General features: G+C 45.6%; 1 long non-coding RNA gene across 1 annotated transcript in view; it reads left to right on the top strand.

Moving 5' to 3' along the window:
* Positions 1 to 7,784: 7,784 nt before the first annotated feature.
* The window catches only part of LOC116956949 (uncharacterized), a 44,115-nt gene continuing 38,338 nt past the window's right edge, over positions 7,785 to 13,561 (top strand). The window contains exon 1 of the long non-coding RNA XR_012930397.1: positions 7,785 to 7,880. This is a non-coding gene — a long non-coding RNA (uncharacterized LOC116956949). The remainder of the gene's footprint in view (positions 7,881 to 13,561) is intronic.

Genomic DNA, 13,561 nt, shown 5'->3' with positions numbered 1-13,561 from the left:
TTTTATGGGATAAGATGTTTACGCGATCTAACAAACCTTCCAAAGTATGAGTATTGGTGGCTAGCGCCTTCTGTGTTGAAATGCTCAGGCGTATTATTGTGAAAGTGTAGAACGAGCAGGCGTTATAAAGTGCTTACCCAATTCCTCCTCGCGATTCCAATAGGCTGTGGTGGTTGTCATTTTATGAGTGAGCGGTATTTAAACGCTGCCTTGTTGGTTTCAACACATGTGTGTGTGTGAAGTACACCCACGCCTTTTCCACGAGGTGCAAAGCTAGGCGCCGTCGAGATCAGCACACACACACAGACAAAGACACACAAAGACACGCACCCAACTTTGTGTGTGTCTTTGTGTGGGGAGCGGTGGGGTAGCGGTTACCTGGCGACCCAGGTTCGAATTCCGCTCACAGCAAACACCGTCAGTGACGATTCTCTGAACCGATCCTGGACCTCCCCTTGGTCGACTCAGCCTCAAATGAGTACCTGTTGTAGCGGTGTGTAGTAAACATCGCTGGCACTGGGGAGACAAAGGCGGCCGGGCGTGGTACTGGCCACCCACCCCCTCGTGTGCCGTGCCGTGCCGGGCTTCATAGGTGTTGCTACTCGCGAACAGCACTTGCCCCTACAGTCTGTTACAGGCTATACGGGGGATATTTGTCTTTGTATGTGTTTGAGTGTGTTTGTGTCAGTGTCTTTGTGTGTGCGTCTGTCTTTGTGCGTGTGTGACGTACACACATCAAAATATTTTGTACCCCCTCGAATGTCCTACGATGCGAGATCATCACTGATGTGTTCCCTGCACACGGAACGACGAAGCAGCGTCGGGTATAATTAAGGGAAACATGTGGAATCGGGAGACTTGTGAGCGGTTTTGATTTTAGTCTTCCTGTCGCACCGCTGCTGATGCAGAGTCAACGACTGCGATTTCACACTCAGCTTGGTCAAGCCACGGATAGCAATTGGATGAGTAGGTGGGTGGGTGAATGGCTGAGTGAGTGAGTAGGTGGATGAGTGAGTGGATTAGCGGGTGGGTGGGTGAGTGGATGGATGAGTGAGTTAGTGGGTGGATGAGTGAGTGAGCAGGTGGGTGATTGAGTGGGTGTATATGGGTGAGTGTGGGTGAGTGTGGGAGTGTATGGGTGTGTATGGGTGTTTATGGATGAATGTGGGTGAGTATGCGTGTGTATGGGTGAGTGTGGGTGTGTATTGGTGAATATGGGTGAGTGTGGTTGAGTGTGGGTGAATGTGGGTGAGAGTGGGTGAGAGTGGGTGAGTGTGGGTGGGTGAGTGTGGGTCAGTGTGGGTGAGTGTGAGTTGGTGTGAGTGAGTGTGAGTTTCTCATCGGCGAAGATGTTCCATTTTGGAGGTCCATTTTTCGCAAGCAGAAGACCTGAAGCTTCGTGTGGAGCGACAGACCAGGGAGCTTCCACACAGCGCCATGCAGTAGATGAAAAGATAATGCCGCTCGACTGATTCGCTGTGAGACCTCTGCTAATAAACCTAAGCCGGTCATAAGCACACTGCCCAGGTATGGGAAACTCTCCACTCTCTAAACAACTGCCCCATTCTCTTTAGTTTTTTCGGTAAAGTCACGTTGAAGAGAAACAACAAAATAATAAAATATATATAATACAATAAAAAATTCTCACGACGTTTCGACCATAACTCAAACGGTCATCTTCAGGTGTGTTGGTTTGCATACATTTATTTTTAAACGGCGCATTTATTTATTTATAAAAAACGTTAGCGTCACGCGCAGCGATTTGGCAGTTTACCTAGGACTAGTCCATCTATATTTTGAAAAGAGGAGGGGGGAGACGAATTTTTTTATAATGTATGCTGTCTGAAAGCCAATGTAAGCATGAACAATCAATTAAGAACTGAAATGGTTTATCAAATCTTTCCAATGATTGCTAAGATAGAATCCATCTTCTCGGTTGAAATTGTCTCTGTGCTTGTATATGTGGATAGCCTCATGAACGAATCTCTCATGGAAGCCAGATGGCTTACAAAGAACCTCTGTCTTGGAAAAGTCAATGGCATGTGAGCCTACTGAATTAGAACAATGATCTGCTACGGCCGAGGTGTTGGTCCTACCGTGTTTAAGGTCTGCTTTGTGTTCACGAATGCGGTCCGAGACATGGCGTTTGGTTTCTCCAATGTAACTACTACCACAGAGGCAACTTAGTTTGTAGACACCAGGGTATTGTATGTCCGGAATCACATCTTTTACAGACGGAACCAGATCACGGATTTTATGTAATGTGTTGAAACGGACCTGGATCTTATGTTTATTCAAGATTTTGGAGATCTTTTTTGTGATCCCAGCAATGTAGGGTAAAGTGATGGTTTTGAAAGGCTCCTCAAGAGGGTTCTTCTTCATGGTTTGAGTGATAGCTTTGCGGATTGTATAGTCGGAGTAACCATTAGCCCTAAGAGCTTGGTGTACGTGCTTGAGTTCACTGCTTATGTGTTCCTGGTCGGATATGCATTGGGCTCTGATACAGAATCTTGATGAGAGAATTCTTCTGTGATGGATGGTGGTGGGAATCCGGTTTCAGATAAGCATCCGTATGGGTAGCTTTCCTGTAGACAGAGTGGCTCATTGAACCATCAGGTCTCTTTTTAATTAGGACATCCAAAAAAGGTATCTTGCCATCTATTTCGACTTCCATGGTAAATCTGATGGCTGGGTGTATGGAATTGATGTGGTCGAAGAATTGGTCTAGAGCAGGCCGGCCATGTGGCCATCTGGCTTCCATGAGAGATTCGTTCATGAGGCTATCCACATATACAAGCACAGAGACAATTTCAACCGAGAAGATGGATTCTATCTTAGCAATCATTGGAAAGATTTGATAAACCATTTCAGTTCATAATTGATTGTTCACGCTTACATTGGCTTTCAGACAGCATACATTATAAAAAATTTCGTCTCCCCCCTCCTCTTTTCAAAATATAGATGGACTAGTCCTGGGTAAACTGCCAAATCGCTGCGCGTGACGCTAACGTTTTTTTATAAATAAATAAATGCGCCGTTTAAAAATACATTTATGCAAACCAACACACCTGAAGATGACCGTTTGAGTTATGGTCGAAACGTCGTGAGAATTTTTTTATTGTTTTATATATATTTTATTATTTTGTTGTTTCTCTTCAACGTGACTTTACCGAAAAAACTAAGAATATTAATTACTGCAGTCACGAAAGCTTTAAATCAAAATTTAACTGCCCCATCACCAATTGGGAGTTGGTGGGGGTGGAATGTCCGATTGTACAAAATACCTAGGCAGGTACTTAGTTTTGGTGGGGCTGATGGTAAGGCCCCACCTCTTAGTGGCAAGCTCCAGGTTCAGCAGCAGCACCTCCAACTCCTCCTCTGAGTGAGCGGCAATTACCAGATCATCGGCATACATAACGTGCTTGAGCAATAGGGAGCCATCCCTTGACCGCACCGGGCATCAATAAGCCTCCCATTATATCTGTACCAGATGGAAATTCCTCCAGTACAGCTATTGAAGGCTTCACGAACTACGTGGTCGAAATAGATGTTAAATAATGTGGGAGCCAGAGGACATCCCTGTCGCACCCCAAGATGAACAGGGAATGGCTCGAACTCCTGGCACCTCAGCCAGCCACTCACAGGGGATGACTTCCTCCTCCAATATTTGAGGCACCGCAGCCTCAGCAGGGTCATCCCCACTTTTTGCCACGATGTTTTCCAGGCTGAGGGATTTCCCCTCCCCCAGGACCTCACAGAAATGCTCAGCAAATCATAAAACCTGTTCCTGGGTGTCGGAGATTGGATCGCCGTTCTTTCCCCTAATGATGGCAATAGGTGTGGCGCTGCAGGTGACTTTTTGATGGAGTTAAAGAGTGATTTGTGATCGCTGGCCATTGAGGCAGACTCCATCTCCTCAGCAACCCGCGAACACCACCCATCCTTGCAGCACCTCACGGCTCTCCGAAACTCCAAGTGAAGGCTGTGGTAAGCCTCCTAATTCTCCGACGTGGGATGTTGTAGCCGATGAGAGTGGGCCTGTCGCTTTTTCTCAACCATCCTGAACACTTCCTCTGTCAGCCAGGATCTCTGGGGTGGTCTGGACCGTGTACCCAAAGCAGCCATTGCAACTGCCTGAGCCACAATCCTAAACCTCGCCCATTTCCCCTCGACATCAGGAGGAGTGGGGGACGATGCCAACCCCAGCCATAAGCTGTGATGAAATTCTAGCTTGCAACTTTCATTAGCTACCTGATACCATGCCACTAAGGGTTTGAATTGGGTCCTGGGTGTACACCCACCACTGGAGTGGAGGAATGGCAGGCGCATCTTACAAATGACAAGTCGATGGTCAGTGGGCAGATCAGCTCCACGGTAGGTCCTGGTGTCAAGGACATGGGCCCGCATCCGCTGTTCCGTCACTATGTAATCCAGCAGATGTTCTTGCTTGGACCCGGCATGCATCCACGATGTTGTGTGGATGCGCCGATGCTGGAACAGCGTGTTGGTAATTACAAAATTGAGCAGCCTCTGACCGTTGTTATTGAGCTGATCTGGCCCATGCCTTCCAATCACTCCTGACCAAGTGTTAGCATCATGACCAACTCGGGCATTGAAGTAATCCAACAAGATGACTATCCTGAGGGGCCACTTTAGCTAGCACCTGTGACAGGAGGTCATGGAAGGCATCTGACTCATCGGCCTTGCCTGCATCCCTCCACGGATGTTCGTTTTTGGTGGGGGCATAATTAACCACGATCACCACTCTTCGCCTCTGGTTGATGGGAAGACGAGCCCAAAGTAGTCTGGGGCTTACAGCTTCCCACACCTCACAGCCACGCTCCCACGCCCCCTTCATTCTTTTGTTCAGAAGAAGAGCTGCTCCCTGTTGTTTGACAGTCTCCTGCCACGAGTAGAGGACTGTCCAACCCTCATGATGGAAGGAGCCAGAGCCGGTCCACCGGACCTCCTGAATACTACAGATATCCAGGCAGTGCCGGTCCAGCTCCCGACAGAGGAGTGGCAGCCTCTCCTCCGCAGTGAGCGTTCAAACATTCAACGTGGATATCCAGAGTGTTTTTTTGTTTGTTTCTGGAGGAGCCCCGAGGGTAGAGATTCAATCTCCTGGCTCCGCCAAATGGGGTTTGGCCAGGAGACGCCATAGACGCATGTCCCCCCGGGGCCTCCAGCTCAAGCTTAGTTTTTTTAAAATCGTTGTTTGGTGGTAGTTAATTGAATATGGAGGGGTTACCAGCCCCTCGCACCCGTCCAGAGCCCCCATTTGGCCACTGTGGTGGTCACAAACGCCATGAGGGGAATGGCCAATCTAAGTTGGACCTCCCCCAATGCACTGCCTACCACAGCGTTGCCATCTGGCACCACGAGGAGGTCGGGGGTGGTTTTTGCGTGACGCAGCACTCGCCCCCACCACTCCCTCGGCTCTCGCCTGCACTCGGGGCACCAAACCACCCACTTTCCACACCCCCCCCACCCCCTACTCGCCCACCCACCTATCTACCAACTTACCTACCTAGCCACCTGCCCATTTGTTCACCGACAATCCCACTCACCTATTTGGCAACTATTCTATACCTATCTGCCTACTCGAGTGCCCACGGTCCACCCCACCCTTCTCAGACATCTTTCCTTCTAGATTTAAAGTTTTCATGACTGCAGGGATCCATATTCTTTAGTTCTTTCGGTAAAGTCACGTAGGTATAAAATGAAATAAATTAAATCACAACATTTCGATTGCAACACAAGCAATCATCATCAGGCAGGGTGACGTCATCGTCTAACCCAATCTGGTGCAGTGATTTTAGGCGGAATGGGAGAGTTTTGTAATTATATAATGCATTGGTAATTATTAAATTATTATTAATTAGTATTTTATTTCCCCTATAAGGAATTGTAATTGTAATATGGTGGAGGGTTACGACAGATTTATAAATAACGCAATCTAACCCAAAAACGTTTATTATGAATAATATTGGTCGCGAAAGCCTACGTGTTAAACTCGAATAAAATATATTGTTTTTTTTCAGGTTTGTGTAAATTATGCTATTCTTATCTCAATATTGGTCTCTCGTATCTGGCTTATTGTTGTGACGGTTGAGGATTGGGCTTGCTCGTCCTTGTGTGCCAAAGAGATGGAGGAGACAACTGGACTTGCGTCTAAAACACAGGAACCGCTCAATAGAGTAACAATAATATGGGTTGTCCACCTACAATACAGCACCAGCACGGCTACACCCACACTCTCCCATACCCATCCTCACCCATCCTCACCTACCCACACTCACTCATCCACACTCACCCACCCACACTCACTCATTCACATTCACCCACCCACACTCACTCATCCACACTCACCCACCCACACTCACCCACCCACACTCACCCAGACACACCCACACTCACCCACACCCACCCTCACCCATCCTCACCCACCCACACTCACTCATCCACACTCACCCACCCACCCACACCCACCCACACCCACCCTCACCCACCCACACCCACCTACACTGACCCATACCCACCCACCCCTCACTCACCCGCCCACACTTACCCTCACCCACCCATACTCACCCACACCCACCCACCCTCTCCCAAACTCACCCACACTCACCCACACTCACCCACACTCTCCCCACTCACCCACACTCACCCACACTCACCCACCCACACTCACCCACACTCACCTTCACTCACCCACACTCACCCACACTCTCCCATACTCGCCCTTACTCACCTACACTCACCCACACTCACCCACACCCACCCTCACCCATTCTCACCCACCCACACTCACTCATCCACACTCACCCACCCACACCCACCCTCACCCACACTCACCCACACTCACACACACTCACCCACACTCACCTACACTCACCCACACACACTCACACACACTCACCCACACACACCCACACTCTCCCACACTCTCCCAAACTAACCCAAACTATATTCTTGGTTCTTTCGGTAAAGTCACGTTGAAGGGAAACAATAAAATAATAAAATATATTTATAAAACAATATTATTTTATTGTTTCCCTTCAACGTGACTTTACCGAAAAAACCAAGAATATGAATCACTGCAGTCACAAAAGCTTTAAATCAAAATTTAACCCATACTCACCCACATTCACCCACCCTCACCCACCCACCCACACTCACCCACACACACCCAAACCTTCCCACACTCAACCACACTCACCCACACTCACCCTCACTCACCCACCCACACTCACTCTCACTCACCCACCCACACTCACCCACACCCACACACACCCACACCCACACACACCCACACCTTCCCACACTCACCCACACATTCCCACACTCACCCACACTCACCCACACTCACTCACTCACACACCTACACTCACCCACACTCACACACACACACACTCACCCACACACACTCACTCACACTCACCCACACTCACACACACTCACCCACACTCACCCACACTCACACACACTCACCCACACACACTCACTCACACTCACCCACACTCACACACACTCACCCACACTCACCCTCACTCACCCACACTCTCCCACACTCTCCCATACTAACCCAGATTCACCCACACTCACCCATACTCACCCACATTCACCCACCCACACTCACCCACCCACCTCACACTACCACACTCACCCACACCCACCTACACTCGCCCACCCACACCCACCCACGCTCGCCCACCCACACTCGCCCAACCACACTCACCCACCCACAGCCACGCAGACGTGTGTGTGTATTTGTGTGCTTCCTGTAAATTCTCCGTGACACCAGCCAAACAGCGTATAAATAGCGCGCGCTGTTAACATTACAATCACAGAGCCGAGTGGAATCGCGAGGAGAAGCGGTAAGCACTGGGAAAGAGCTTTGAGGTTACATCGCGTAAATATATGAATGTTGCGTCGTTAAACCGGCCACCACCCGACACAGACAACTAGTGAGGGTTGTCACGTAAACAGAGTGTGGCCAATTCGTCACCAGTACAGCACTAGTGTATAGTGTAGTGAATCTTAGTGCAGTGTATGGTGTACTGTATAGGAGTGTACTGTATAGGAGTGTACTGTATAGTCGTGTAGTGTATAGTATTGCGTATAGAGTAGTATACTCGTACATCACTAGTGTATAGTGTAGTGTATAGTGTAGTGTATAGTAGTGTGGTGTATAGTAGTGTAGTGTATAGTAGTGTAGTGTATAGTAGTGTAGTGTATAGTAGTGTATAGTATAGCAGTGTAGTGCATAGTAGTGTATAGTGTAGTGTATAGTAGTGTATAGTGTAGTGTATATTAGTGTAGTGTATATTAGTGTAGTGTATAGTAGTGTAGTGTATAGTAGTGTAGTGTATAGTAGTGTAGTGTATAGTAGTGTATAGTGTAGTGTGTAGTAGTGTATAGTGTAGTAGTGTATAGTGTAGTAGTGTATAGTAGTGTAGTGTATATTAGTGTAGTGTAACGTAGTGTATAGTGTAGTAGTGTATAGTGTAGTGTATATTAGTGTAGTGTAACGTAGTGTATAGTCTAGTGTATATTAGTGTAGTGTAACGTAGTGTATAGTGTAATGTATATTAGTATAGTGTAACGTAGTGTATAGTGTAGTGTATATTATTGCAGTGTAACGTAATGTATAGTGTAGTAGTGTATATTAATGTAGTGTAACGTAGTGTATAGTGTAGTGTATAGTGTAGTGTATAGTGTGGTGTATATTAGTGTAGTGTAACGTAGTGTATAGTGTAGTAGTGTATAGTGTAGTGTATATTAGTGTAGTGTAACATAGTGTATAGTGTAGTGTATAGTGTAGTAGTGTATAGTGTAGTGTATAGTGTATATTAGTGTAGTGTAACGTAGTGTATAGTGTAGTGTATAGTGTAGTAGTGTATAGTGTAGTGTATATTACTGCAGTGTAACGTAGTGTATAGTGTAGTAGTGTAACGTAGTGTATAGTGTAGTGTATAGTGTAGTAGTGTATAGTGTAGTGTATATTAGTGTAGTGTAACGTAGTGTATAGTGTAGTGTATAGTGTAGAAGTGTATAGTGTAGTGTATATTAGTGGAGTGTAACGTAGTGTATAGTGTAGTGTATAGTGTAGTATTCTCGTACAGCACACCGGTGTGTTTGAGAGCCAAGCTACAACATTTACAATCTGAGTACGATAATCACTTTAAAACAACTTTGCTTTCTTACAGGAATACGCCTTTGCATGTGAACACGGTAGGCGCTCGCGAATAATATTCACAACTTGAGTGTTTGTAGATCGCGTAAAATATCTAACCCAGCCCGCCCTCCCACCCAAAAAGAACAACAATTAATTACGGATTTATTTTCATCAATCGTTCCATGAACTGTGATTACCCCGCGTATATGTTTCGTGTTTAATTCTCACTTGCACATTCGTTTATCTGTTATTTTGTATACTCCGACGAACGTTATTCTAATTCTCGGACAAAATGCATGGATGGCAATCAAATGGTCTGATAGATCGCCCACGACTAACACTGCCCATAGACTCAACACTGCCCATAGACTCAACACTACCCATAGACTCAACACTGCTATAGACTCAACACTACCCATAGACTCAACACTGCCTATAGCCTCAACACGACTTATAGACTCTATACTACCCATAGACTCAACACTACCCATAGACTCGACACTGCCCATAGACTCAACACTACCCATAGACTCAACACTACCCATAGACTCAACACCACCCATAGACTCAACACTACCAATAGACTCAATACTGCCTATAGCCTCAACACTACCCATAGACTCAACACTACCCATACACCCAACACTGCACATAGACACAACACTGCCCCTAGACTCAACAACACCCAGAGACTCAACACTGCCCATAGACTCAACACCCCCATAGACTCAACACTGCACATAGACTCAACACTACCCATAGACTCAACACTACCCATAGACTCAACACTGCCCATAGACTCAACACTACCCATAGACTGAACACTGCCCATAGACTCAACACTACCCATAGACTCAACACTGCCCATAGACTCAACACTTCCCATAGACTCAACACCACCCATAGACTCAACACTACCCATAGACTCAACACTGCTATAGACTCAACACTACCCATAGACTCAACACTGCCTATAGCCTCAACACGACTTATAGACTCTATACTACCCATAGACTCAACACTACCCATAGACTCGACACTGCCCATAGACTCAACACTACCCATAGACTCAACACTACCCATAGACTCAACACCACCCATAGACTCAACACTACCAATAGACTCAATACTGCCTATAGCCTCAACACTACCCATAGACTCAACACTACCCATACACCCAACACTGCACATAGACACAACACTGCCCCTAGACTCAACAACACCCAGAGACTCAACACTGCCCATAGACTCAACACCCCCATAGACTCAACACTGCACATAGACTCAACACTACCCATAGACTCAACACTACCCATAGACTCAACACTGCCCATAGACTCAACACTACCCATAGACTGAACACTGCCCATAGACTCAACACTACCCATAGACTCAACACTGCCCATAGACTCAACACTTCCCATAGACTCAACACCACCCATAGACTCAACACTACCCATAGACTCAACACTACCCATAGACTCAACACTACCCATAGACTCAACACCACCCAGAGACTCAACACTGCCCATAGAATAAAATAACACAATAGTAATTATTTATCAATGTATTATATTATTCTCATGTTTCGTGACTTTACCGAAAGAACCAAAGAAGATGAATCCTTGCAGTCACGAAAGCTTTAAATCGAAATTTAACTGCCCATAGACTCAAGACCCCCATAGACTCAACACTGCACATAGACTCAACACTACCCATAGACTCAACACTGTCCATAGACTCAACACTACCCATAGACTGAACACTACCTATAGACGCAACACTACCCATAGACTCAACACTGCCCATAGACTCAACACTTCCCATAGACTCAACACCACCCATAGACTCAACACTACCCATAGACTCAACACTACCCATAGACTCAACACTACCCATAGATTTTGATTTAAAGCTTTCGTGACTGCAGTAATTCATATTCTTAGTTTTTTCGGTAAAGTCACGTTGAAGAGAAACAACAAAATAACAAAATATATATAAAACAATACAAAATTCTCACGACGTTTCGACCATAACTCAAACGGTCATCATCAGGTGTGTCGGTTTGCATAAATTTATTTTGAAAACGGCATATTTATTTATATATATAAAAATAACGTTTGCGTCACGCGCAACGATGGCAGTTTGCCAGGACTAGTCCATCTATTTTTTGAAAAGAGGAGGGGGGAGACGAAATTTGTTTTTATGTAAGCTGTCTGAAAGGCACTGTAAGCGTGAACAATCAATCAAGAACTGAAATGATTTATCAAATCTTTCCAATGATTGCTAAGATAGAATCCATCTTCTCGGTTGAAATTGTCTCTGTGTTTGTATATGTGGATAGCCTCATGAACGAATCTCTCATGGAAGCCAGATGGCTTACAAAGAACCTCCGTCTTGGAAAAGTCAATGGCATGTGAGCCTACTGAATTAGAACAATGATCTGCTACGGCCGAGGTGTTGGTCCTACCGTGTTTAAGGTCTGCTTTATGTTCACGAATGCGGTCCGAGATATGGCGTTTGGTTTCTCCAATGTAACTACTACCACAGAGGCAACTTAGTTTGTAGACACCAGGGTATTGTATGTCCGGAATCACATCTTTTACAGACGGAACCAGATCACGGATTTTATGTAATGTGTTGAAACGGACCTGGATCTTGTGTTTATTCAAGATTTTGGAGATCTTTTTTGTGATCCCAGCAATGTAGGGTAAAGTGATGGTTTTGAAAGGCTCCTCAAGAGGGTTCTTCTTCATGGTTTGAGTGATAGCTTTGCGGATTGTATAGTCGGAGTAACCATTAGCCCTAAGAGCTTGGTGTACGTGCTTGAGTTCACTGCTTATGTGTTCCTGGTCGGATATGCATTGGGCTCTATGATACAGAGTCTTGATGAGAGAATTCTTCTGTGATGGATGGTGGTGGGAATCCGGTTTCAGATAAGCATCCGTATGGGTAGCTTTCCTGTAGACAGAGTGGCTCATTGAACCATCAGGTCTCTTTTTAATTAGGACATCCAAAAAAGGTATCTTGCCATCTATTTCGACTTCCATGGTAAATCTGATGGCTGGGTGTATGGAATTGATGTGGTCGAAGAATTTGTCTAGAGCAGGCCGGCCATGTGGCCAGATGACAAAAGTGTCATCCACGTACCTCTTCCATAAGGTTGGGCGCAGAGTGGCAGTCTGGATGGCGTCAGTCTCAAATTTCTCCATGAAAATGTTAGCTATAACTGGAGAAAGGGGGGAGCCCATTGGGGTGCCCTCAGTTTGTTTGTAGAAAGTTCCATTCCAAGTGAAGTATGTATTGGTTAAACAGTGTCTCACCAGGGGGGGTACCTCAGTGTTTAGTCCTTGATGAACCAAGTCTTCAATGATTGCAATGGTGTCAGGTACAGGAACCTTGGTGAATAAGGAAACTACATCAAAACTGACAAGCAGGTCGTCTGGGGACAGGGAAATACCCTTGATTGTTGATACCAGGTGAGTAGAATTTTGTACCGCAGAGGTGGTCTTTCCAGTGAAAGGACGCAGGATTTCAGACAAAAAACGAGCTAGTTTGTAGGTGGGGGAGCTGATAGTAGAGACTATGGGACGAAGAGGTGTATCAACTTTATGTATTTTTGGTAAGCCGTATAATCTTGGTGGCCTGGCAGCAGAAGGTTTCAACGAAAACTGTTTAGATTGATCAATTAATGTGGTTGAATCAGAAATTATTTTGTTGGTTTGTGTGACGAGGCTGTTGGTGGGATCTCTTTTTATTTTTGTATAACTACCATCGTCGAGTAATTCTTTAATTTTGTTGTTGTATTCTATTTTATCCATGATAACAGTAGCATTGCCTTTGTCAGCTGAGAGAACTACAATATCATTCCTCTTTTTTAATTTATATAATTCAAAACGCTCATCTTTGCTGAGGTTGCTAGCTGGCATCTTAGCGTTTTTGAGGGTTGCAGCGATTTCAGATCTTGCTACGTCTGCAGCGATGTGACCCAGGCCCCTGAGAGCAACGTCTACTTGGGCAATTATATCATTAACTGGTATGTGTTTAGGTGTGACTGCAAAGTTTAGACCTTTAGCTAAAACGGATTTCAGACCATCGGAAATAGAACTGTTACTGCGATTAATTACGACTTTATTAACGTCTAACTTTTTGGTGTGTGGGTCCGGTCTTTTGTTTAAGAGGAGGTTAAATTTGGAAATCAGGTTTTCCTTACATTTGGTCGACATCGTAGCAGCTGAAGAGGCAGTCATATTGTCTACATGTTCCCAATCCGATGTGGACATTATTGCCGTCAATGATAAGTGTGATTTGTAGAGTGTCTTGTCTAACTGATCTAGTTCTGTGCGTATAAGTCTGATTTTTTCTGAGATAAGAGCTAAG

Source organism: Petromyzon marinus, chromosome 68 (genome assembly GCF_048934315.1).
Source record: "Petromyzon marinus isolate PM22_M1 ecotype Great Lakes invasive population chromosome 68, UKy_Petmar_22M1.pri1.0, whole genome shotgun sequence".
NCBI lineage: Eukaryota > Metazoa > Chordata > Hyperoartia > Petromyzontiformes > Petromyzontidae > Petromyzon > Petromyzon marinus.
This window is presented reverse-complemented; position numbering and strand designations above follow the sequence as displayed.